The sequence below is a fragment of the Rhinolophus sinicus genome, linkage group LG02 (genome assembly GCF_036562045.2).
Source record: "Rhinolophus sinicus isolate RSC01 linkage group LG02, ASM3656204v1, whole genome shotgun sequence".
Classification (NCBI taxonomy): Eukaryota; Metazoa; Chordata; class Mammalia; order Chiroptera; family Rhinolophidae; genus Rhinolophus; species Rhinolophus sinicus.
This window is the reverse complement of record NC_133752.1, coordinates 165,378,344-165,405,674: the sequence shown is the minus strand read 5'-3', so window position 1 is coordinate 165,405,674 and position 27,331 is coordinate 165,378,344. Positions and strand designations below refer to the sequence as shown.

Genomic DNA, 27,331 nt, shown 5'->3' with positions numbered 1-27,331 from the left:
GATTAGACAATGTATGCTATGGAAAGCCTTTGCTCAACATACTTCTTGGGGTACTGTAAATACAGATAGAATGCATCACTTTAATACATTCTTTGAATTTATGAAATTGGGAATGTTTTAATGTTTAATACTCAATTTTATGAGCAATTGTATTTTTTTCCTAGTAAAATGAATATGAGCAAATGACAAGAGGCAATCCTCTCAATTCTTGCTCTGCTTTGACTTACAATAATAACCTTACACAGCCAAGGAAAAGGGAGCATCTTCCATTTCCACTCTCAGGTTTTTTTTCTTCCATTAACCTTCCATACTTCAATGAAAAATCAGTCTTCTACACTCAAACCTAACACTCCTCAACACTGCTCCTAAGAATGCTATGAAAAGCACAGGGCAGAAGTACAAAAGACGTGTCAGTCTCACAGAGGAAAGGTCAGGCAGCATGCACCCGTGTCTTCTCCTTCCCAGCTCTGAGCACTCACATCGGAGAACTGCTTTGACTGCAACACTCGGTTCCTAATAGGTGGTGGGAGACATGTTTAACTCTGACATAAATAGAAAGAGGTTAGCTTGAGTTAGCTTTACTCAAACATTTCTTTTGATCTTTGGTTTATAGCATTGGAATCAATGTAAAATGTAAACTAAAAACTGAGGTGCTGTTACAATATAAAAATTATCCTTATTCTATAAAAACAACAAAAAACAAAACAAAAAAACCTTTCCTATCGTAAGAATAGTGGCATGGAGGGAAAAAGAGGGGGTTTTATTTACCAAATTTCAGCAATTTCTGGCTTTGTTTTTTAAACAATAAGGGTATTTGGCAAAAATAGAGTGACAATCCCAGTAACAACAGAATACAAGTTACAATGAAAAACTCTCTCTATAGTTTTTCCTGTCACAAGGCCCTGTAATTTTCTTCATGCCTATTCTAAGCCAGGAGGTGCATCTTTGGGCAACAAGATGACTTTCAGGGGCACATAAACATTTTCTCCTACAAGGAAAAGGAGTGTGTTTGTCTCTACTTTGTAATCTTCTCATCTTCCTTTCAGCACAATTTCCTACCTTTGCTCCACTTGAAGGTCAACTTTTGGGTGTCCAGACTTCCTACTGAAGAGTCTGTTTAGGTGGAGTAGCCTATATCAATGCTTCTCTAAACTCTGAAATTGTTTATTCCTCTTTTATGTGCCAATATTTGTTTTTATATATCAATTTAAACTCACACTATGTTTAAATTAATTCATAGAAATCTATGAATGGTCAGTTGGGGCATCGACCCATTTGTGTTCATATTTTAAGAGTGCTATGAGGTGAATTATGACCACACAAAAGTTTTGTTGAAGTCCTAAGCCCCAGTACCCATGAACCTGACCTTACTTGGAAATAGAGTCTTTGCAGATTTAATCAAGTTAACATGAGGTTATCAGGGTGGGCCCTAATTCAGTATGACTGGGGTCCTTAAAAGAAGATAGCCAGGTAAGAATACAGAAATGCAGAGAGAACACCATATGATAACAGAAGCAGAGATCAGCGTGACGCAATTGCAAGTCAAGGAATGCCACGGCTTGATGGCCACCACCAGAAGCTAAGAAGAGGTAAGGATGTGTTCTACCAAGTGTCACAGAGGGAGCATGGCTCTGCTGACACCTTGACTTCAGGCTTCTAGCCTCCAGAACTGTGAAAGAATAAATTTCCATTATTTTTAAGCCATGCAGTTTGTGTCATTTCGTTATGGCTGCCCTAGGAAACGAATGGCAAAGTGCATCTTATTAATTCAAATATATTAATATTTACCATAATCTGTGCAGAAGATATTTTTGAGCAGGGATTACTGCTTCCCCTTCATATTACTGATATGCATATGTTTGTGTGAGCAAGCACATCAGATGAGCTTTTTCCACAAATTTTTTTAAAGGGAGATATTTCTGCAACTATGGATTTAGAAATAAAAGGAGCAAAGCTAACTCTTTATTTCTATCTACCACCCTTTTTTATACCTTTTCTATGATCCTCAGAATTGCCCCAAACTCTGTCCCATCACCCCTCACCGAGTGTCTTCACATATATATTTTCTATATTACATTAGTTTTTAATAACTCTTTCTTCTTATATAAATTAATGTTATAGAAACTAAAAGCAAAATCCATCAGTAATGGATTCCTATTAGTATTATTAAAGACTGTTCTATTTTAAAAGATGAATCCGTAGTAATTAGTCAAACATTAATAGAGAATAGTCAAAGTAAATATCTGCAATAAAACATGCATTAATAATTTACTACATAAACTTTAGGTAAATATTTAAGACTTGAATGTGTATACAGAAACATGTACACATATACACTTTAAACAAATTAGATAATCTTACATTTTCTATTATGCAACCTTTTAAACTTAAAATATAAATCATGAATATCTTTCCATATTTCTATGGATAAAATTCCATAATGTTTAACAATCTCATAGAAAGCCATCTATGAATGCACAATATACTTAGCCAGTCCCCCAACATTTAGAAAGTTTCTAGTTTCTTTATAACTGTAATTTCACAAACAACATACTTATAAATTCTGGCATACATGTGAGACCATAGAGCTTCTAATAGTGGAATTACTAGGTCAAAGGTAATTTTGGTATTAACGGAAAACGTCTAATATTATTTATTCAATGTGAATTTTAATTCTCAACGATAATAAATTATGTATTTGCATACACACATACTTTATAGCCTTATCCTTTATGCTCATGTACACATGTGCTGGAGACTAAACATTATTTAATTAAATTCAGAGTTAATGATGTATAATGTCCTTCTGATATATATGACCCCTCACACACACACGTACACACACACACTCATATTTTTACATGTGTATGCACAGAATATCTCTGGAGATATACAGGAGTAAACATAAATTGGGTGAGTGAAGAACAGGCATAGGAAGGAGAAATACTTTCCATTATATTCATTTTATAATTTTTTTCATTGTTTACCTTGTGCAAGTAATGTCCTCTCAAATATTAGCTATGTTTTTTATAAATTTAAATAAATATGGAATCAGAAGTTCCTTAGAAATTAATAAATGTAGAGCACAGTTCCTGAATCAGGATAAATTTATTCAATAACAGTATTGCATAAATTCAAATAAAATATTGCAAGTTAGCCAGAATTTTTGTGACTGGTATATTTCATTGAAAATTGCTTTCATTATCGATTGGATTATATTATTCCTAAACATAAATAAGTTAAAATTAATTTAAGTCCCTTATATATTTATTTTTCTTTTGAAACATACTTTTTAACAATAAAAAATAAAAGTGAAAATTTAGACTGTGCAAAAAAATCCGAAAAAAACAGAAAACTTACAATTTTTCCATTGTTTAGGATAGGAGGAAAACTCATTGGCTCCAGACTATTATATTAGTGGCAACTGTTAGTCTTTCTGATAGAGTTGAGATTACTGCATGTTTTTAGTGGTTTCCAGTTGTTGATAAGAGACTGGATTTCCTAATAGCCTTTTCTCCCCTCCACCGTACTAGCTGCGAATACTACTAACTGAAATAGATCCCAAATACTGAAATTATAAAAGAAATGCCTCATATGGTTTAAAATGTTACCAAGGGGCGAGCTAGCCCAGAAACCTTGTATTTGGCTTCAAAGTACAGTTACCCAAACTGTTAGAAAGAAAAAAAACCAAAAAACGTTTACTAAATATTTCAGTGAGAGAAAAATCATAATTCTATTGGAGGCAACTATTGTTTCTGGAAACATAGAAACCATCGTAAGCAGGTGCAGTACTATCTTCTATCTCCTAACTTCTTTATCATACCTCTTTCTTGTATGCTTTCCACGTTGACCTATTGGTCATTAAATTAAATACCCCTCAAAGTTATGTAACACACTGCAGACTACAGAAAGAAGTGGCAATCAGCACATGCTTATATACTACAAAACATGGCACCAGAGAGTCTTTTGAAATTATTATTACGATCATTTCATGTGTGTAGCATCACAATACAAGCCCCTTTAAAAAAAAAAAAAAAAAAAAGCCCCAGATTGTTACTCTATTGCATTCAGAGAGACACACAATGCAGGCTCAGATCTTGGCAACCTGTGAAAGTGCCCAGTCGAAAATTACTAACAGCTGGAGATGACAGTTGTTTTAACAGCTGAGCTGACAGGATTAATTTAAATGCACTGAAATCAAAAGTAGATAACACCTGTTTAGTCTTCTAGGTCCATTCGACAAGGTAGGCCAAAGGAAAAATGCAGAGCCAGAATTGTGTCTCTTTTTCTCCTTGAAGGACATAAGAGCTTCAGAGGAGAATGTCACCTTTTAGATGGAAGTAGGGTTAGATTTCAGCAGCAGGGAGCTAGTCAGCCCTTATCAGTTTTTAACATCTGGTTCCTATATAGTACCTCCTTCCTTTTTTCCCTTCTCTGTCCAAGGTCTTTGACCCAAACCCAACAGTAGATAAAGATCACTAGATTTCAAAGCTACAGTTTCTCACTACAGCTTCCTAGAAATTCTCTTGGGTTAATTAATGTATTCTCTTTGAGCTTCACAGCCACAGAAGAGCTTCCCCCACCCCCCACTTCTTATCTCTGGCTCCAAAATATATCATGTCATACACGAGTTTGCATTTCAAATGGCTGCCAAAAAAATTTATTCAGAGTTGGTTTTTTGAGTATATTTGTCAATAGTTGATTACTTATAATCTAAAAACTATTCCTCCAAAAGAAAAACTATTCAAATGATTTTTTTCATTTGGGGACTAATGACAAGACTGACTTAGGTTTATGGGTAGGGATGGTAGGAAACTGTAATTTCCTCAAAAGGTGTATGTAAGCCTAGATGTATGTATTCTTATGAACACAGTGAAATCACATAACAAAAGTGAAATCAGACAGTCTGGAAGCAGAAGTCTTTATTTTGCTTCACTTCCAGGAATTACTAGGATCTAAACTTATTTGAGGAACATAAAGATTATTTTCCCTCACAGAGAGAAATATTTTGGCCTGATATTAAGAATATGCACAAGTCAAAATACATTCTATTAAAGCATTTTGCCACAATTATAATCATATCATTCGCAGGTAACACATAGAATATGGAGTGAATTTTGAGTAGACACGAAGTCTACCCTTCAAAATTTGACTAAATTCTGTACCTATTCAATTTAAAAGAAAATACACATCCATCCTATAAAGCAGGGAAGGAGAATATTTTCAGGATTGAGGCTGCTTTCTTCTTAGCCAGCTCTGGATTTAAAAAAACGCAGAGCATAAGGTTTTATTTTTGTTTGATTTACAGCCAAAATAAAGAGATAAGACAATAATCATTTTCTTTTTCTCATTTGGGGAAAAATATATGTGCATAAGCTCTTTCGAGGAGGCAAATTTTTTGAAAATTCAGAAAATTTGGAGCTTTGAAAATGGGCAAAAGTAATTTACATTTAAAAGAAAAGGATGATTTAGAATCTTGATTAATCATGGGAAATGCAGGATGCTACACTTTATAGGTAGGCCAACATCTGAGCACACAGCACTTCTAGTTTTCCTATTTCATAAATATAAATTCTGCATTAGAAGTACTTAAAAAAAAACAAACCTTATTTAGAGTCATCCAGAAACTCTTCTTGAAACACTTTCATTAAAAAATAGGAAAAGGTTAGATTTTTTTCTGCTTGCTCCTATCTACTGGAGTTAAGGTAGCTCTTTTGCTAACAAAGTCAACAATCATATGCTTTATGATACCTTTTTGCTACGCTGAATAAACCAAATTTCTTTAAAATAAAAAAATAAATAAATAAAAAAATAGGAAAAGGCATATCTCTGTTAACCTCAGAATAATATAAATACATGAATGACTTATCCAACAACTCAAAACAAAAAACATCCTTTAAAGTGTCTAATTTTGATAAAAGTGAGCTGTTTAATTTCTAAACATTTGGGAATTTTCTGTCTGTTATTGTGTTGTAGCTTAATTCCGTCATGCCTGAGAATATACTTTGTATGTTTTCTCTTCTTTTAAATTTTCCTTTATTCCATTAATGAGGTATATTACATTGATTAATTTTCATTTGTCAAACTGCCTTGCATTTCAAGCATAAATCTCCTATTTGGTCATAGTACTAATTTTAAAAAAAGCAGTAAGTGAAACAATTCTAAATAAGGGTAAAATGTTCTTATTTTTTCAAGTAAATTGCAATGGTATTGGGATATTTTTATCTTGGAGACCATTAAATAATTATTTTCCAGGAAATAAATTGCAGCAGTATTTTCTAAAAAGTCAAGAAATGAATTACTTCTGGTAGGTATAGTCTCTACAACTAATATCTGACCAGTAACTGAAGTTGTATGAGAGAAAATAGCTACTTATGGTATACATTTCTATTTGTATTAATGACCTAATAACAGGTTCACACAAATATTAATTCTGGTGTGATTGAGGTTTTATTACCTAACCAGCTGCAATAAAGAACCTCCTGGTAGAATAATGACCATCATATTTTCTGGTCAACATTAAAGTTATGACTGTGCTATGAACAGTAAAAGTGCAATGACACACTTTAAATACTTTGGGTCAAAGTCTGATTAGTATTAATATGTTCTTCTTGGTAGTTTCTTAGAGCAATTTCCAAAGAAAAACACAGATGGGAATTTTTTTCAGAAAATAACATTTATGTTTTAAAGGACAATCTGTTATATGATATTAGTTATTAGATCTCTTTAGAGAAAGGCACAGAAGAAAATTTCAAACCCAGACATAATATGAGTAATGTAAAACCAAAATCAAGGGGGATTTTAAGAAGCATCATTTGCTTATTATTTGTTTCCTTTATATCCAATGTCTTCATCTGGGTTAGGGGACAGAGAATGATGACTCCATAAAGTTCAAACCCTGAATTATCAAAATCCCATTTATTGATAAAAAGCTTTGCCTAAAAAGATGAATATCAACATACTATGTCTCAGAAAAATGCATGCTTCTCATAAAATGTACACTAAAATACTTCTATTTGAAAACATCTACATAAATTATGTAACATATAAAGAAAAAAAGACAATACAGACAGTGATCTTCAAGTGGAAGTTATTTTGAGAACTGAAAACAATTATTTGTTAAGTGATGTGAAGAAAAATTCTTCAAACTGCATTTCATTTCTTTTTATTATATTCAACTATATCTTTAGAAAAAAATTACATTTTCAGAAAATCTAATTGTATTTCTACACCATTCAGTTTCAGAATTTTTTTTCCCCTGGTTTATAGTTATTTCAAAGTTTTCTGTCTAGTGGGCATACTATAACAATTGTTGATCTAGTCTGTCTAATAATAGATTCTTAAACTTTTATAAAATAAGGAGTAATTTCTTCCCTGTGTTTTTTATTTCTATACAACTCAAAGACTCAAAGAAGATAATTACAAACAATGCCTGAAGAATGGTTCAGTTAATGTTAATTTATACAACAAACTAATTACTACCAAATGGTAAAAATCACATGTGGAAGTCCCTCTCTCCCACGCACATAACTAAACCAGCAGCCATCTGTCTCAGCTTGGGGAGAGCTCAGGGAGACCCAGAGAAGATAAGGAAAACGGAGGGTGCAGATGCATTGGCTCGTTCACATACATACAAATCACAGGATTTGATCACCGCATTTCTGAACATTAAATGTTTTCAGGAAAAGCAAAAGTAAATACTTAGAAAGAAGCTGTTTCAAAACTGTTTTAATACAAGCACATGTTGTTCTAGAATCATTATCAGAGGTTGAAACCTATATTCAGTATGTAAATGCTTACTTTGTTTTAGACACAAACTACATATTTTTTGACTGGCATCCCTCATACATGTCCATTTTGCTACAGAAGAAATAGCGTGCATACTTCAATTTTCTTAAGGAAGTTAATTTCTGAGTTCTGGAAAGTGTGTGTCTACACTTTTTTAACATTAGTAAAATAATCTCCTTATATATTGTGACTAACTTGAGAGATACTTGCTAAATTACTCTTATTGAAATAAATGCATACATTTTAACAAACAAAGTGGTTGATATTTTGACATTTAATTAGGCTAGAATTCTATCAAATGCAGTAAATAAGGGCAATCTTTTCCTTTAAAATCATAAGGCAAATCTTGACATTTAAGACATTAGATTTTCATATGGAAAAATCTAAACAGGAATGTAAGAGTATAAGTGCTTTTTAGTTTTTAAATTAAAAGAATATTCGTCTTTGCCCAATTGAGATTTATGATCTTACATGCTTAAAGTACTTGAAGGAATGGATGCATTAAAAATTAAAATAAGATAAAAAGGAAAAAGAATGTTAATTCATAGATGTGTTCAGCTATGTTTTTAATGCCATTCAGAATTCCAAATAGAGAAAAAATGTGCTAGGCAAGTACCTGGGGTGCCAAAAAATAGTATACAAGTGGGCACTTTGGTCAACGTTGCCCAAGCAGTAGTTCGCCGTAATCAGAAGTGTCTGGACGCTGATGGTAACCACTTTGAGCACCTCTTGTAATTGCAGAAGTCAAACGTGACATATTCATCTTTGTTATCGGTATACATTGAGTATTACAATTTTAATCGTTTCCTTTCTTAAAATGTGTATACATATTTTTGGCACTCTTTGTATTTGTTGAGTGAAAATCTGAATGAGAAAACTAGAAATAGTAGGAATAGTACTAATTTCCCCTAACATATATACCCTATGGAATTAAAAATGTTTTATACATAGCACATTATGAAATCTCCGAAATTGGTTCTCTTGAATTGCCCTTCACATACTTGCTGGTAGCTGACCTGATGCAATGATAGAACACACAGCAAACCCTGAAGCAGGTGTGTTTGTAGGAAATGTATTCTCTTCCACCAATGAGATGCCCCGACTGAATGGTTGTAGGTTTTCAATGTAAGATTCCTGGAGAAGGCCATGGAAAAGGTGGGACAATGAAGCAGCAGGACCCTAATACTAGAATGAGGAGACTATGTAAAATTATCTATTTTTAAAGTTATTTCTTGAGATTATTTCATAAAAGTTGACATAGAACTTCTAGAAAAAATTTTTTAAATACATCCTGGTTGTACACAATTTTTTCACCTCCTTTACTGGCTTTTACATTATTGGAAACATTTTTCCTTCTATTCATCAACTTCTAAGATATAAGTCCTACCTACATGTGTGTAAACCAGAAAAGATTAATTTGGAAGCCATTCCTATTGTCGGCATTCCGTTAGGCTTTTTAGCAAACACTGCAGAATCTATCTATCTATCTATCTATCTATCTATCTATCTATCTATCTATCTATCTATATTTATTTAATTTCAGTGCTACATTTTAATGCTGTATATAACAAACATTAGAAACATATGTAATTACCCACTTTAAAAATATTTTTAAATTATCTTTCCATTTTAGTTATTTTACCTATACTATTTTTCTACGTTGGTGTGATGATCAATTTTACTCAAGAATATGCTCATGGAAGATATTTTAAAACAGAATTCTAATTTTGTTTGCCTTTTTAATCACTTTTAAAAATAGGTTAGAAATAGGTATAAATTGCAAAAAGGTTTTCATTCAAAGAGTCTTTAAATTATGTTGTGATATTTTCATTCAGTATATCTTTATGACTGCCCAAGAGTACAACTGACACCCCTGTTAGAGTTAAAGACGTCACTTTAGATATGTAAGGGCTTTGTAATTCTCATAATCTATAAAATAAGGGATGCACATTGGTTAGCAACATTGCCCTTCATCTTGCAATACCTCTGGGAAGGCAGCTTCATATAAGAGAGGAGAATATGATTAAAAATAGGGAAGAAAACACAGGATAATTCGGGATTCTAGCAAAACTAACATTAAAGGTGTCTGCCTTTCATTATTTGGACAAAATTATCACTCAAAGCAATGTAGATAAATTATAAGCCACAAATTTTACAATACGAGATCTTATCTTCTACCCCAATACATTAGTACTAAAACTTCATAGTAAAGTCCAACAACAAACTTTATTTTTATTTGGATTACTGCAGAATACCTAATCAATACTGACAATAATAAACTTGGTGTATATTAGGTCTATAAGAGTTCGCTACTCTTTTTCCTTTTTTTGCTCATATTTCTTAATAAAGAGCTCTCCAATTCTGTTTTTTATTTTCTTCTTCTCATATGTGGACTTAATGAAAACATTGATATAATATCTCTAGGATTCTATATCTAGAAAGAACTATAAAACCAATTTAATGTAATAATTTTATTTTCAAATAAAAGAAAATAAAGCATGTGCCCAAGATTACATAGATGATAGAGTAAAAACTAGCACCACGGTTTTCATAATTCAGTATTTCCACTTCCTTTAGGAAGAAAGCTAGAAATCCTCTGGTGGATGACTTAATTAAGGTCAGAGATAGCCTATTCAACCACTTAATTAACTCATTCAATTAGGAGTCATTGTGCTAGGGACTCTGGGTAATCGAGTGACTGAGACTCCATTCCTGCCTCTAGAACATGGGCTGACTTCATCTTTAAAGGGCCAGATAGCAAATGATTTGGGCTTTGTGGGCTATACTAACCAACTTTACCATTGTAACACTAAAGTACATTACAGTACAAGACACTACTTCAATATTTAAGTGAATGAGCATGGCTGTGTTCTAATAAAACTTTATTAAAATTTCTTATAATGTTTATGTGTCATAAAATATTTGAATTTCTTATAATGTTCATGTGTCATAAAATATTATTATTCTTAGCTCATTATTCTTAAGTCATACAAAGGCAGACAACAGCCTAGATTTGGCCTATAGGCTGTAGTTTGCTGATGAGTGCTCTAGGAGATCAAAATGTAATGGAGGAGTGACATAGACAAAATTTCTTAAGGGAGGGAAGACGGCGGCTGTTGGAGTTAGCAGAAAGTTCCTGCTAGGGGTGAAACCTAAGCTAAATATCACGAGTGAATAGCCATCATCCAGGTGCAAAGTAAAGTAAAAGGCATTGGAACTAGACATCATAAGCAAAAAAGCAAAAAACAAAAAACACACACACAAAAAAAACAAACATGGTGGCTGCAAAAAGCCACAGGCGATTCAGCATCACTAGAGCAAAAGTCATAAACAGTGATGCAGGGAATGGTAGGAAAACAGAAACGAAGCTGGAGAGTACAAGACAGGAAGTGAACTCACTGCAACTGAAGGCTGACGACCTACCCACTTTAATACAGATCTGTGGGAGACCAAATAAAAGATACAGGATGGCCCGTGCCAACTGAAGCTCTTCTCCACTTTTGAGAAGAAATTAAGTAACTCTACATCCATATCCCTGAGACTGCTCCACCATTATATCTTCTCCTTGGACATAGAATGAAAAAATAATATACGGATTGCATTTTTTTAACTGCTAGCATGGCATGTCAGAATAAATGTATTAATATTTTGTCCTATATGTACCTGTTATATATGTGTTACATAAAACATACACAGAAACGTGTGTGTGTGTGTGTGTGTTAGAATTCGAGCAGTTTTCTTCAAAATTAAGGTTACAATTACAAACTACCTTTTAATGAGTTTTAGCTAATCATTTACATTTTGTATAATGAATCAGCACATGAATCAAGAATTTACAAAGCTATGTGTATTTTAGCCAGATTTAGGTTAGGCACCCATCGTCGTCATCATCATCATGATTTTGGCTCTGCTTCCCAAACATCATTCTGCTGGTACTGAAACAAAAGTTCAAAGATAATATCCTCTACCATTTTAGAGAGTAAAGGCTAAAGATTGATAAAGGAGAAATAATGTATTATGTCTAGCCTTACTAGCTGGATGACCTGGGGAAAGCAATTATAATATATTTAGAGCTACAAATTTTTCTCAGAAAGCTTTGGATAAGCAGAAATCAATAACCTGAAAATACTCAGACAAGATGGGATGATGAGTGAAACTACATTAAAAGAAGTTATGTCATAGAGATAGAGCCAGTGAATACTGTAATACCTTTTTGCACAAGCACTTAAAGTAAATTGGCTGGAGCAGTGATAGTAGCCACATGACCTCCATACGTGACATAAACAACAAAAATATGTATTAATATGTAAATATTAATTCAATTAAAAGGATAAATAATTATGGCATTGATTATAAATATATGCTATAAGTATCCTCCCTCTACCTCAGAGCCCTCTGTACCTCCTCACTCACAGTTCCTTTCACCATGAAGTGACATGCTGTATCTCCTTCAAAAGAATATGAGCAACTTAAGGACAGAAACTTTATTTTTGACTTTTATCTTCTCATTAACCTATAAAATAACTAGTGCATAATAGGACCTCAATGTTTTCTGTCAGAATGAGAGAATGGTGAATAGCTGAACAAATAAAAACCGAAGGGGTTGCAGAGAAAAGAAGTATTGACTCCATATTGGGTATCAAGAGAGGCTTTATGCAGGATGTTAACAGGAGTCCAAAGGTAATGAAAACATGAGATATAGAACAGAATAGGAGTTCTATTCTGTACTGAGATCCTGATCTGTGTACTTTCTTTTTGTCAAAAACTGTTCTAGGCCAACATTTTTAGTTTGGAGACTGAATGAAATAAATGTTCCTAAAATCTGTTATTCACTATATATTGTGTGTGTGTGTGTGTGTGTGTGTGTGTGTGTGTGTGTGTGTTATTTATTCATTCTAGAGAAATTGTGGAGATCTAACTGAGCTGGCAAGATTTTTGTCCTGTGTATGCGGTATCGATAAAAAATGACACATATTTAATACTTTTTAAGTTCTGAGTCTTAACAAACAATTATTAGACAATATTCCAGAAGGTTTCATTGGTTAGAATTTAGGTAAAACATTTAAAGAGGCAAGATTGTATACATCTCTATTTAATGCAATATATTTTGAAACTTGCAATTATTTTTAATTTGAATTATTTTAAATACAGAAAACAAAGGAAAAAAATTCTAGCAATAAAAAATAAGGACTCCAAAGCTTACTATGTTTTTGACCTAATTAATATTTTTTAGTATCTCCTAATTATAATATTCTTGAATTAAAAATTGTCTAAAAATGTACAACTTCAACTTATGGTCAGTTCTGTTGGCTCATTCGTAATGGTTCTCAGGAGCTGCATGGAGAAAAGACTAAAGTAAAACAACAAGGTGGCTGTCCTCCTGCCTCACAGAACAAGAATAGCTCAACTTAAGCATGGAGGAGGTAAAACATGATCAAACATGTCTAATCCCCATCTCTTTTATTTTTCTATTGGACATTTTTTTTTTCTCCCTGGAATTTGGAGCACTATACCTTCCTATACAAAGGCTGAGCACAGACCTCTCCTATTTACACTGTACTGCTCTCAACACTGCAATCTCCCTGTTTATGTGAGTTTCTTCACTTACACATGGCATGTTGACATTGATGAAAAATATTAGCAAGCCAGAGCAAAGATGGAAGCAAAAATTAGGGAGAAAAAACAAACAAACAAAAAAAGCGAGAAGAAAACAAAATTCCAAAGGGAGGAAGGTGCATTTTGTTAATTTACGCAGCTTTCTGCTCTCAGGTTGTCCACATGATGAATGTCACTCAGTGGTGTATAAACCTTTCAGGCGAATTTCTACAAACAAAGCATAACTTCTCAGAAAAGAAAGGCTCATGCAACAGAGATTTAATACATCTTGAAACAACAAATCACTTCTTATCTACTAACACACTAAATACTGGCATAGGACCACTGTCCTGCTATGATAAACAGACGTACTCAATTACGGTGTACTTTCCTAGCTACTGATCTCTTTAGTAATTATACCATGCAATGAGCTGTACATTGATATTATATTAATATGTGGGAGGAGAGAACTTAAGTACAAATTAAATCAAGGCTCAGTATTTCAATGAAGCTTACATAGCACCTGAGAACAATGGTATGATTCTTAGAAGGAGAGAAAAAAGGTGATTTGTATACCTCATTTTCAGTCTCTAATGAAAAAGTTTAGAAATGCAAGCTATCTTAGAATTCCTGTCCCTTAACTATCCATTTCAAAGTTGACAAAATTGTCTACCATGTTTCAAAATCACCTGTACTTGTCCTAGTAATAGCAATAACAATCTTTAAAAATACATTTTATATAGATAGACAGGCTGCAATAAAAAGAGAATGGCAAATAGAAAACTTTTTCTACAGACAAAACAGAAGGGATAAAGTTCAAGAAAAGGTTCCTCACCCTTTTGCAGAACTCTCAAACAACTTCTATTGACCAAGAATAGCACACAGTAAACACACGAAACAAAAGAAATGATGAAAGATGTATTTACTTGTTCAAGGCCTTTATTTTTCTTTCTGTTTCATATACACCCACACTAAACAGTCTGGATTGTGTTAATAAATAACCAGTAGCAACTTAAGTGAACCTAGGAGGGGTTTCTATGATGCCGTCAAGTACCAGACAGTTGCTTGGCACGGCTGATACAGTTCTCTACATGTGAGTTGCACGCTCACATAAAAAATAGAGCACATAGGTTAATGGATGGATTCTTTTACCTAGTAGCTACAATGAGAGGAAAGGAAGAAAAATTGGAAAACACTAGTTTTTTGGAATTCTTCAACTTTTTCCAATTTGGGAAGGAACAAGTCAATTTTATGAACCATGTCCTGCCAGAGTAATCTTTTACCAGATAACTTGCTGTGGTTACTTGGAAATTTACTAAAGTATAGCTCCAAATCCTTTAACACGGAGGAGTTTTCATTAGTTTTCAAATCGTTTCCAATGTGGTTTCCATAAACTGAGATCAACTTTGAAATATTCTCAATAAATTTTTCCGTTCCTATTTTCTAAAATATAAAAAAGTCCAGCTAATATGCATGAATTGGGACTAGTATCCATAAACCCAGTGATCAGGGTGTTAAGAGTTTACCTCATTTATGACATTAAATACACAAACAAGAAAGCTGCTGTGTTGTGTCGGCCAGAGACAATTTCAGTATTTTGAGCTTACACTTCATAAAAGTTTGTTTCCAAATGTCCCATGATTGTCTTCCCTAAAGCTATAAGAAAAGTCTAACAGAAATGAAAATAGGCTAAGTCTAATACTATGACAGTAGAAATGAACATGTATGTGTGTGTGTGTGTGTGTGTGTGTGTGTGTGTATATATATATATATATATATATATATATACTCTATCTGTAGATTACATACACTATCTATCTATCTATCTATCTATCTATCTATCTATCTATCTATATGAGTTAGTGCCTTATAAATGGTTTAATATGATATGTAGATGACCTAGGAAATATTAAAAGATTAAATTAAAATATTAAAAGATGAATATTAAAATATTAAGAGATAGATGAGTAAAAGTTAACTTTCAAATTCAGGACATAAAAGAAAGGGCATTTATTCTGAATTTCACATTACATCTTCCTCTCAGCTGTAAAAGTTCATCATCTAAAAATGGGAGCACAGAGTAGTCTGGTATCCAAAGTGATCAACACGGAAGACGGACTATCTTAATCAATCCCAACGTCCAGGTCATATGCTCATTCGGGTTGCCCTAGCTTCATTGCTCCCTCATGATCTTGGGCATGTTTCTCCTCCACATTAAGGGCAGTTAAGGAAGGCACATGGGGAATCCTTGATGTCTCAGAACTCTGGGAGCAGATGGCAAAGGAAACTCTGAGTGAGCTCTCCACTGACTCTAGTGCTGTCCGTGCCTTCCCCATAAGCAACTCCTATTAAAAAAAAAAGACCAAGCATCCACTACAACAAAACCAAGCAGGCCTATTTAATTAGGGCATTTGCTTGATATCCACTTCTTCATGTTAAACACACAGCCACACAGGCCTAGGAGGTCTGATTAATTTTAATATGCACGGTCGTGACAAGTGCCTCAAGGGTAACTGAGTGAAAAACACATACACAGGCAAACACACAAAATCCTCCAGCTAGTCTAGTCTGACAAATCAGTTTCAGAAAAATGCTGTGTGTGTTGCCCAGATTAGAGTGTTACTATTCAGCGAGGGCCTGAACCTTTAAGGGGAGGGAAAAGAGGCCTCAAAAACAGGTGGCTGGCTCTTCACCCTAGAATAAATGATATGTCCAAAAGCTGTGGCACTAAGCAACAAGAAGGGCTGACGCATTCCCCTAACATTTATTGCTAATGTAGAGCTTGGGTCAATGGGTCTTTTTAAAACGATCCATGTCTAACTAAAAGTCTGGCACTGACAGTTTTAGTTAAGGACAAGAAAAACAGGGGTACCTTCCTTATCTGAAAGGTTTAGAAAATATTAGAAATGTTTAGGTAAAGAGATATTTGTGATGATTTATACAACCCTGTCATAGTGGACAAACTCATGTATGAGCAGGAATGAAAGAACTCTTCTTATATTAACAGACAAATAGCCACCTTAAGAAAAGAAAGCTGGCTTAATTGTTCACCGAAGTTACAAACATTTAGGACATAATCTTAAGTATGATTACATTTTTACTAACAAAAGTACAACTTCGAGTTAGAAAACAAAAGCACTAGTTACAAAGAAAAATAGAAGCCTTCTTGGACCACATGGGTTTCCTGTACAGATGACACTTCAACTATGAAAGAGATCCCCAAGGGCTATCCCTGAGCCTTTGCAATCCAAGTTAGAAGTTCTTGCAAGAAAATAGAAATTAATTTTCTATAACACTTAATAAAATCAACAATATCACGGGAAACCACTATGGTGGATACCACTTAAAGGAGATGACAGTGAACAACTTTCACTTTAGTGCTGAAAAATTACAAGGCTTCAAACTCAGCGTACCGTGTGTGCTAAAGTTAAAACACTTATTCCTGAAGAAATAGGCTCTACGGCATTTGAGGGTGTCTTCTTGTCCTCATCTTTAAAAAATAAACTCCTTTCTTTATCATTTTATGAGTGTCGATTTCCATACGGCGGTGCCTTTGAAAAGGTTGCCTGGAGGTGAGACTCTAGCTTGCTCCACAAAAAGAGAGACATTTTCCAGTGACAGACGGCATAGATGAACACATAGCCACAATGCATTAGAAGGAGCCTCTAACAGCAGCAGGAGTGTGAGGAACAAAACTTAAAAGGGCTCAATTGAAAAGTACCCTTGTTTGTCCTTCAGTGGAACAGCACTTACAAAGCCTCTTCAACATGTACTTTGTCAAAAGGACAGTGAGTAACTAAACAAAAGCAACTCAAACCTCTGCCAATTAAAGTATCTTTAGGCTTTTCCCCTGATCCGTTCACTTTTTATTTTTTCCCACCTCATCAAGCGAGGTTTTAAAACAAGAGTGGATTTCAAAGTGAATTTCAAATATTCTTAATTTAATGGAATGCTTTGGGATTTTGAATTTAGGAAAGCCAATCTCTAATTCCCTATAAAAATAGTAATTAAAAAGTTAGTAGAATTAGGGGGTAATTTTGAATTTCTGTGTCAACTTGTCTATTGATGTAATATGGTTCAATTTAATTTCTAAAGGGTTGTTCAACAACAGACATTTAAATTATAAGAACAGGCATTGTGATTTATAATGTAAACTCAAACATCAAACAAGCAATGCCTGCAGGGATGTTCACAAGGCCAAATATCATGCACCAGGGTCCTGTCTTTTCCACAGAATAATTACATATAATGCTACAACACACCACATATGAAAATAGCCTGCTTATATCTTCTACTTTAACCCTAAAATAAGTCTTAAAACAAGGGGAAAATGCTTTATGTCCATTTAGAGGATCTAAGGGTTCTATATGTCAACACGTGTGTAATAAAAATGGAAAGGCCATTAACACATAACTAATCTGGGGGGGGGAAGCACAAGTAAAGTAACATAGAAGGTGCAATCAACTAAACTATTATTTTCAATAGATGTGACAGATGGAAATGTGGAAAAGATATATTATATAATATCCATACATATTTTTAAATTTTGAGAGGATAATTCAATACCAACAATTCATAAAGCTTTGTTTCATAAACTTCTAGTTATAACCTTAAAAATTGCTCAACCCATTCCTAAAAATGGTGCAATGGAGTTAAGTGTAAATTTTTTTTATATTTGCCACTGAGAATTTTTATCGTACTACGTGATGTCATAGTGATATCCATTTATGTTTTTCCATCTAAGAGAACAATCTTCCCCATTGTATCTGCTAGACAGAGAGAGAGAGAGAGAGAGAGAGAGAGAGAGAGAGACAGAGACAGAGAGACAGAGACAGAGACAGAGACAGAGAGAGAATGAGAATGAAAATCCTAGTCTTTTCTTCATCCAATTATGGTTCTTAGGATCTATAGATGACTCAGCGTGATGGCTTGAGGTCTGTCACAATATATACTTTTCAACTCATCCCATTATTTTTATTAGTTCTCACAAGAAGAGAACTCTTTTTGTGAAGTCTGTACTAAAATCAATGAACTGTTTCATGTAAAGTAACTCTGGGTGACTTTGGTACTAGGTTGTGTCTTTAGGATCTTGCATATACAACTGTGAACAACGATTTTCTGAAAAAATTCAGAAAAATAAGTTCCTGTTGTGTAAATAATGATAAAGTCTAGCTAGAGTAGAAACAAAATTTCACAAATAAATGCAGTTTCTCATACACAAGAAGTACCCTCATCATGGCACAACAATTTTGGAGGTGTGGGTGGCACACTTTAAGAAGGAAGAACACTGACAGATACAGACGCTAAATAAAACCGAGCATATGTGGGATCTGAAAGGAGGATTACACACACACACACACACACACACACACACACACACAAAGAATAAAAAGAACACATCAAAATAGGGGAGGAAAGGAAGAACAAATAATACACATAAGAGACAGCTAAAACCTTAGGAAAATTATGCAACTTTTGGCCAAGAGAGCCTTCTATTACATTCGTCTTCAGTAAACACATTCATATTATTGTAGAAATAAGAAGATAACAAATCCACAAATCCAATGTTAAATCCCTTTCCTACTTTCATGTTGGTTACAATTTGCTATTTTATCTATAACAATTTAAAGAAACTTTCTTTTTGAAAAGTAATTCTTCAGGTAGAAACTTGTCTAAGCACATTTTATTTAGGGAAATTTATGTAATAAATTTCAAAGCAACTACCAATCCCATAATTTTTATGAATGTTATGTTTGCTTGGTTTTTTTGTTTGTTTGTTTTTTTGTTTTGTTTTGTTTTTTTCATTTTTGTTATTGTTGTTGTCAGCCTCTAAATATCCAGAACTTTGCAGGTCTGAATCAGAATTTTTCAGTACATAGAAGCATCCTGGGAGAGTAGCACTGGAAATTATATAATGTTTCCAGTGTACCTAAAATAACGTTTCCAACCAGCCAAGATGTGATAATGACAATAACTGGTACAATTCCAAGTTGGTTATAATTTATAAAGTACTTTCCTGTGCGTTACCTCATTTATTTCCTTCAACAGCACTCTGATGAAAGTATGGCAGTTAGCATTGCCAATTGAGGGCAAATATTCATTACATTAACACAATTATTATAGCAACTTAAAGAAAAATAAATATAATGTTTTTTACAATGTAAATTATAAAGCAGATGCTCAGTTTTATATAAAGAAATCCTTATTTCAAATTAAAAATTGCATTTCCTCAAAATGTTGAAAAATAGATCAAATGACATTCACAAATATTACTAAATACTTGTAACTTATTGCCTCAAAATTGACCAGAGATTAAACTATATAGATGTCACACCTCAATCACATGGTAATCAGTGACAGGATCAGGAGTAAAACTCAAACACTGACTCACAGGTAGTTACTCTTTTTCATCATGGATTGATTGAAAGTAGGATAAGAACTATGGACTATGTCTCAAAAATGCACAAAAATACATATTCTCACCATTTTGCATACACCTTTCCAGAATTTATAAGACCTCTGAAGGAATTCATGAATCCTACGTTTGGAAACTCTACCCTGAGGGAATATGTTAGAGTTCTTGGAAGACTGTGGAGAAGAGGCAAGGTGTTGAAAGGAATCAGTTACTTTTCTTTTACCATAGCCCTTCTAAGAGGAACTATGTATGGGGGGGGGTTGTGTTGTGGAGTAAAAGATCCAAAAATAAGCTGCCCCCACCTTGAGCCCATCATAAGAAACAACCTCTCTCTCCCATGCCAGCTCTACACACCTGGAAAAGGGTGCTGGTCTCCATCATGTTAAGACACTATTAAAGAACCAGTTATAGATTTGAATTCTGGAAAATTATTCATAGATCAATACAATTCACTTCTCACTTTGCCTACCGCAGTGGAGGAAAATTATTATCTATGGCCTCAAAATCAAAGATAATACCAACATATTTCCTTAGAGAAATGTGCAATATTAGAGTTATTTAAAAGATTAATGTGAATGTAAATGTGTATTTTAATTCTGTGATACATAAGATCCTGGATCTTATATATCTAGTTTTGTGACCCATGACAACACTTTAACCTCCAAGTCAGAGAACTGAAAGTAATGATCTCAAAGATTCAATTACACAAGAGTATGCATAGAATGAAAAGAAAGATGGAGAAAATAGGGTGAATGAAATAAATAGGTTGCAAGGTTAAGGAAGAATGTGAGTAGGGCATGAAGAAAAGAGGGCAGTAAAAGCTCAAAAAGAATACAAATGAAACCTCGTTATTTTTTAGAGGAGTGGAAACAAAGGCAATAAAATGTGATTTAGTGGTTAGACTGTCATCCATCATTAACAGAAACAATCACCTACTATGGACCAAGCCCATTATTAGGATGCAGAGGCACAAATAATTGAACCAAGAACTCTTCATTCTGCCATTCACGTACTTACCATGGTGGAAGAGAGAAAGTAAATAAGCAATGGTGACAATGTGATAAGAGCTACTGTGTTTCCCCGAAAATAAGACCTAGCCAGACAATCAGCTCTAATGCATATTTTGGAGCAAATATTAATATAAGACCCAGTATTATATTATATTACATTACATTACATTACATTACATTACATTACATTACATTACATTATATTATACTCGGTATTATATTATAGTAAAATAAGACTGGGTCTTATATTAATTTTTGCTCCAAAAGACGCATTACAGCTGATTGTTCGGCTAGGTCTTATTTTGGGAGAAACACAGTAGTAGAGATGAGATCATGTTAGCAATGTACACTAAGCCAAATTCTGATAAAGGTGTTCAGAGAAAGTATTGAGTCATAAAAGGTGAATACATATTTCTTAGGTAGATAAGACAGGGAACAGTATTTAAGGCAGAGGAAACAGCATAGGAAAAGGGAGAGTAGTATTAAAAATAAAGTGTTGCAAGGACTGCATGCAGTTTGACAAGATAGGATGAGAACATGTACCGTGGAGAGTGTTGGGAAAATAAGATGAAGAGAAAAGTCAGATTATATATGAGTCAGATTATATATGCTCTTGTGTACAATGCCAAGTAGTTTTGTGGAAAATAATAATGTTGATCTAATTCTAGCTTCTCCCTATAACGAGAACATGTACAAGTTACTAAGTCACAGTTTTTCATTTGTAAGGTAAGAAATGATACCAATTCAGAGTGTTTGAGTAGTAAATGAAGTAGCTCACATAACGTTTGGCAGAAGGATCATATATTTATGAAGGTCTCTCACCTCCTTTCCCCACAACAGCAATGGAGCAACACTGAAACAGTTTAAAAATCTTTTCAACAAGTATTTTGAATATTTAGTATGTGCACTATTTTCACTCTTGAGTTTACTATAGGTATATAAACTGACAAATGTAGAATTATATTATAGAAAAGTAAGGGTAATAACAGAGGCAAGTAACAGTTCTTAAAAAGATGAAAATGGTAACACAGGGAGTGCAAATAACTCTAGCAACTCAGATTTGGATAGATGAGCAGCAGAATTACGGATAGAAGGGATGGGATCAAGAAAAGGTGAGTTTTGTTTGTTGAGTTTCTAGGGGGAGAAGATGTAAATGCGTCTCTAAGCTGAAATAGCAATCCCAAAGGGATATTGAAGGTAGCATAGAAGGTATTATAGAAAAGTTAAAGTAAGAGCCTGTTGTAATCTTTCTATCTAAAATATTTTATTTTAAATCAGGTATCTAAAATTCTCATCAAGGTAAACTTATTTTTCACCTGAACTGTTAATTGAACCTAAAGTTTGAATGAAAATTAAGTTAATGTCTGAATCTGATCTAAATTTAAATACTGTTCTATATTTATAGACCATCCTTAGCTACCTGGCACTTGAGAACACAGGAGATTTACAACACTTGTCTATTTTGGCTTTATTAGCTAAATCAACATATCTGGTTGTCGTGGATTTGTTTAAATTTAATGAACAGTGAAATACTCTTGAAAACAAAGATGAGGTGGTGACATTATTTCTAAAAGATCAAGAAAAAGTGAATAAGAATATTGAAATGCGTGGTGTAACTGAACAGGAAAAAAAAGGAACCTGGACCTGTAGGATGTGAATTGAATTCTCATTCTGGTTATAACACCAACTTTCTCTTTCTCTCTGTGTGTCTCTCTCTCTGTCTCTCTGTGTCTCTCTGTGTCTCTCTGTGTCTCTGTCTCTGTCTCTGTCTCTGTCTCTCTCTCTCTCCCTCCCTCCCCTTCTCTCTCTCCCTATCCCTCCCTCCCTCTTTGTCAAAAATGATAATAGAAGCCTAAAATGTGTCTACATTTCATTCCAATTTCTCTTATTTCACAATTAATTTGCTCCCATTTTTCTAAAACAAGTTTTTATTAAGATACCTTTCCAAGGTTTTTGTTTTGTTTTTGTTTTTGCTTTTTTGTTGTTTAGGTTTGGTTTTTTTGTTTTGTTTTGTTTTGTTTTTTAGCACTTTAAACTCAAACAGTTTAAGCCAAGCTGATTTTCAATTAAAAAACTTTTGGAAATGTGATCATCACTGAGCCATGAGAAATTGACTTTAGTAGAAAATTACTGAATACTACTTTAGTATTCAATATTTCAAAGGAACTTAGGCACACATGGGCTAAAGAGCAACATTAAATTATTACTGGCAAAATTCCCAATTGGAAGAAAGAGTATAACTAGTGATTAAGGGCACGGATTCTAGTTAAAGGTTGACTTCATTTCAAATAAGGACCTTGACAGTCACCCTGTGGCGTATTAAATCATTGGTTTCCTCATCTGAAAATGGAGATAATAGGAAACAATATTTAGTTCATGTGTATGGCTTCCTGAAATTGGAATATCTATACATAGCAACCTTGGTTATAAAGTTTATGCAAAGATTAAATGAAGTGTTTCATAATAAATTATACAACACTACATAACACATGATATGCACTGAATATATGCTACCTTTTTTCCCTCAATATGTCATAATTTATTCAAAACCTTGATATAGGAATTACGTGTCACATATTATGACATTAAAATTCATTGTCGTTCCTAGCTGCTAGTTAAAAAATCATCTGATGGAGCACAGTTACTATCAAATATAAAATAACTATGTTATATCCACCAGGTATTTTGAACTGTGAATTTACTATGAACTTTGGTGTGCTTCATGTCATTTAAACTGACACCAGACAAATAAGAATCTTTAGCATTGAACCATTTTGATTAATTCCAGGTAAAACTTCTGATGGAGGAAAAAAGATACAAACAAAAATACATCAATATATTTTCCCAATACTTACAACTGTTAAAATATTTGAATTAATTGCCTGAAAAAATCATCTAGTTGGGATAAGAGAGCCATTTTTTCTTCAACTCATATGCAAAACTATCTTTATAACCATTTCGTCTCAGTGGCCTCCTATTGTATGACACACTATTCTCCTATAACTTCTAAATTCCTGTTAGTTTGCTCTTGGCAGGGAGAAGGTCGGAAATAATATGGTCTTTCTATTGAAATCAGTTCTCCCTCCTCAATGAGAAGAAGCAAAGGCATGAAAGTGGCACCCTCGTAATAATTTAGCTAGGGCTTAATGAAATTTTCATCACAACCTGCTGTTCATTTTAATGGACTTCGAAAAACAATGGGAAAAAAATAGCTGGAGGGAATAAAAGATTTCTCTGTGGCATATATTTGTGAGCTTAACATTTAGTTCCATTCACCCTATCTCTGCTCCCCCATCCCCATATTGCTGCTCCCATCCCAGAGCTTTAACAATGCTTTGTAGTTTTCCGAGTATACATTTTGCAGTTCTTTTGTTAAATGCATTCCTAAGTACTTTATTCTTTTGATGCTCTAGTACATCACAGAGGTACAGATCATTTGTTTGTCCTGTACACAGTGTCACTCTCCTGTTGCTTGAATGATGTCAGGTTTTGGTGTCCATTCTCATATCCAACCTTACCCTTTGATTAATGGACTCTTTAAAGTTAGTGTAACTTTCCACTTACCGTTGAGACTTTTACACATTTCCCAAAATAATTTCCCCATTTTTCTCTCTTTGCAGTAAAATTAAAAAAATAAAAATCCTATCCCTTTTCTATGGTACAATTTTCTGCTTTGCCATTATTATTTCTCTTAGTGACTAAGATCATCACTTTACTTAAATACATAAATTGCTCCTTGATAAATCTCCCAGTTGTTATAGTTCTTAAAGATTCTTGCCATAGAAATATCTTTACCAAGAAAAGTGAGTCTATTTACATTTCTGTGTACTCAAACTACGTCTGAGAATCTTGTGTGGGTAAACATAAAATATATCTTAGTGGTTCTGTATTCATATAAAAATTATCTGTCTGGAACTCATGCTTTCAGAACTTGCCATGTTCAATTTATATCCTAGTTTTCTATAAAGACTATCTCTGTATTTTCTCAAAATCTTTATATTATTCAATAACAAGTCACTCTTGAGCTCAGCTTTTACTATATTTGCAGGGGAAAGAAAAAAAAGTTATAGGAAATGCAATAATGAAGACACTCTAATGTACACATGTAATAGTAGTGTTTCTTTGTGTCAACTCTTCCTTCTGTGGATGTTGTATTTCCACTCTTTTGCATGTGTAGTTACTAGATATTGTACTTTTCTCCTAATTCCCAATACCTCTTAATGTCTCCTGCTAGGGAAATTAGGGGGCACTGTCTCCTGCCCACTTTCCTGTTGGAAATTATTCACTTGGCTTTGCCCTGTCATATACTTCCAAATTAGGCGTATGTGCATCTACTTGGAAGGAAGTCAACATAATACACTGGGGGAATAGCAAGGTCATATACCAAATTTCCATAGAGGACATCATCTAAAGGTAACCCCCACCCCAAACTACTTTGTAAGACAATACATTCCACTGCAACCCTGGTTCTTCCTAGGCCTTAGTCTTGGACCAGGAACACATTACAACAAAAATTAGAAATTAACAGGGAAATACTTCCTAACTCATACTATGAAGCCAGCATTATCCTAATACCAAAATCAGATAAACACATTACATGAAAAACTGCAGAACTGGAACAGGGAATATTCTAGATGAATTTGCAGCATCTTATAGTGCTACTAAGTAAAGAAGTGCTCAAAATGAAACAAAACCCATAATAATAGTGGTATGTCAAAGTGACACAGAAGTCAATGGAAAGTGTTTCCAGCAGCCAAAGTTAGGATGATTTGAGTAACAAAATAACATAGATTGGATTATAACTCAAAGTACAAAATAAATGTCCTAAAATCCATAATTATATAAATAAATTATTGAGTAAATTAATAAATGGGAACATGGAGAAAAGTTCTAAATAAATTATGTAGATACTCCACTATAAAGAAGGGGAAGCACAGCTCCCTACTCCTTAAATTTGGGTTGCACATAGCACCATTTTTCCAAAGATTATGGTATGGAAAGGGGACAAGGGAACTTTACAGTGAAGAAATGTGACAAATATGGTATCAGCCAGCTGATCAAGGTCAACATCAACATTCATAAATCATGTAGGAAGTAAGTATCCTCGATATGATGTGACAAAAATGGTATATCACTTCTGTGGCTTTCCTCCCAAAACCTTAAACCCTGGTTTAATTAAGGGTAAATCACCAGACAAATTACAATGGAGGGGCATTCTACAACATATCTGAACAGCATTCCTCAAAATTTTTAAGGTTATCAAAATCAAGAACAGTCTGAGAAACTGTCACAGCCAATAAGGAGCCCAAGGAGACATGCCAACTAAATGTGATGTGTTATCCTTGAAGGCATCCTAGAACAGAAAAAGCACATGTGGTAAAAACAAAGATATCTGAATAAATTGTAGGCTTTAGTTAATAATAATGTATCACAACATAAAATATGCAAAATAATTTTAAAAACAGAACATTAATCATGCAAAATGAATAGAGTATGTAAAAAAAAAGATTTAAAAATCGTAAGGTTAAAAGATGTAATATCAGAGAGCTATGATTTTGAGTGATTTTTATTCTATTCCTTTTAATTTTGTTTTGTTTTTTAAACAATTCTTATAGTAAGACAAACATTTTTAATATCAGAAAAAAATTCCAGCGTATTAAAAAAAAGGTTGTCTGGGTCCTCCTCAAAACCCCATTTTTTATCTCCATGAGATGGGAGCCAAAAAGTCTTTGGCTGATTAGATTATCTCTGAAATTCCTTCCAAGTGCAAGATCATGTGAATTACATCAATTTTAACTAAAATCCATGTCCTAAATATGCATCTGGAATTTTAATCACCACATAACTCCCAAATATACTGGTTAATACATATTTTATGCCAGATATACTCATAATTTACCAGTGTCCTAACAACAGGCTAAAAATGAGTCTCAGTGCTACATAGTACAAATGCAGTATAGTTTTGGTATAAAATATGTCTTTTTATGTCTCTGTTTTTTTGTTTTAATTTTCCATCTGAGTTTGAAATAGGAAGCATGTTCTTGTGTGCAATGTAGTTTCCATGCTCAGGATGGGCACAGGTTAAACAGGATTTAGTAAACAGCTGTAACATAAAGGATGACTGTCAGGTATGCATAAATTATCCAACTTACATCAGCTGTTTTATTAGTTTGTTTGCTTTAATTTTAAGATTAGTACATGTGCATATCACCTAAAGGTTACTATCAGTAACTATTAAAAGAGATTTAGAAGACAAAATCTTGAAAGAAAGGCATCCTGGACGATGAACAAATGGGAACATCAGCATAGCTAACAGAGTTAGAGAATCATTTTTCATATATGCAATAGGCTTAGCCATATTAAGTTTGGACTATATAAGAAACAGTCCTAACTACTAAGGTAACATAAGATGCATTCATATATAAACGTTATAAAATGTAACGAAGCTGTAAAATGGTCTTGGGGAAAAAATTGGAGATGAACAAACTGTACGATAGATATTTGGCATGCAGGTAATGACTAT

General features: G+C 33.6%; 1 protein-coding gene across 16 annotated transcripts in view; it reads right to left on the bottom strand.

The window, feature by feature from the left end:
- Nucleotides 1-27,331, bottom strand: part of SOX5 (SRY-box transcription factor 5) — a 920,340-nt gene that overhangs the window by 249,129 nt on the left and 643,880 nt on the right. The gene's annotated exons all lie outside the window — the stretch shown is intronic.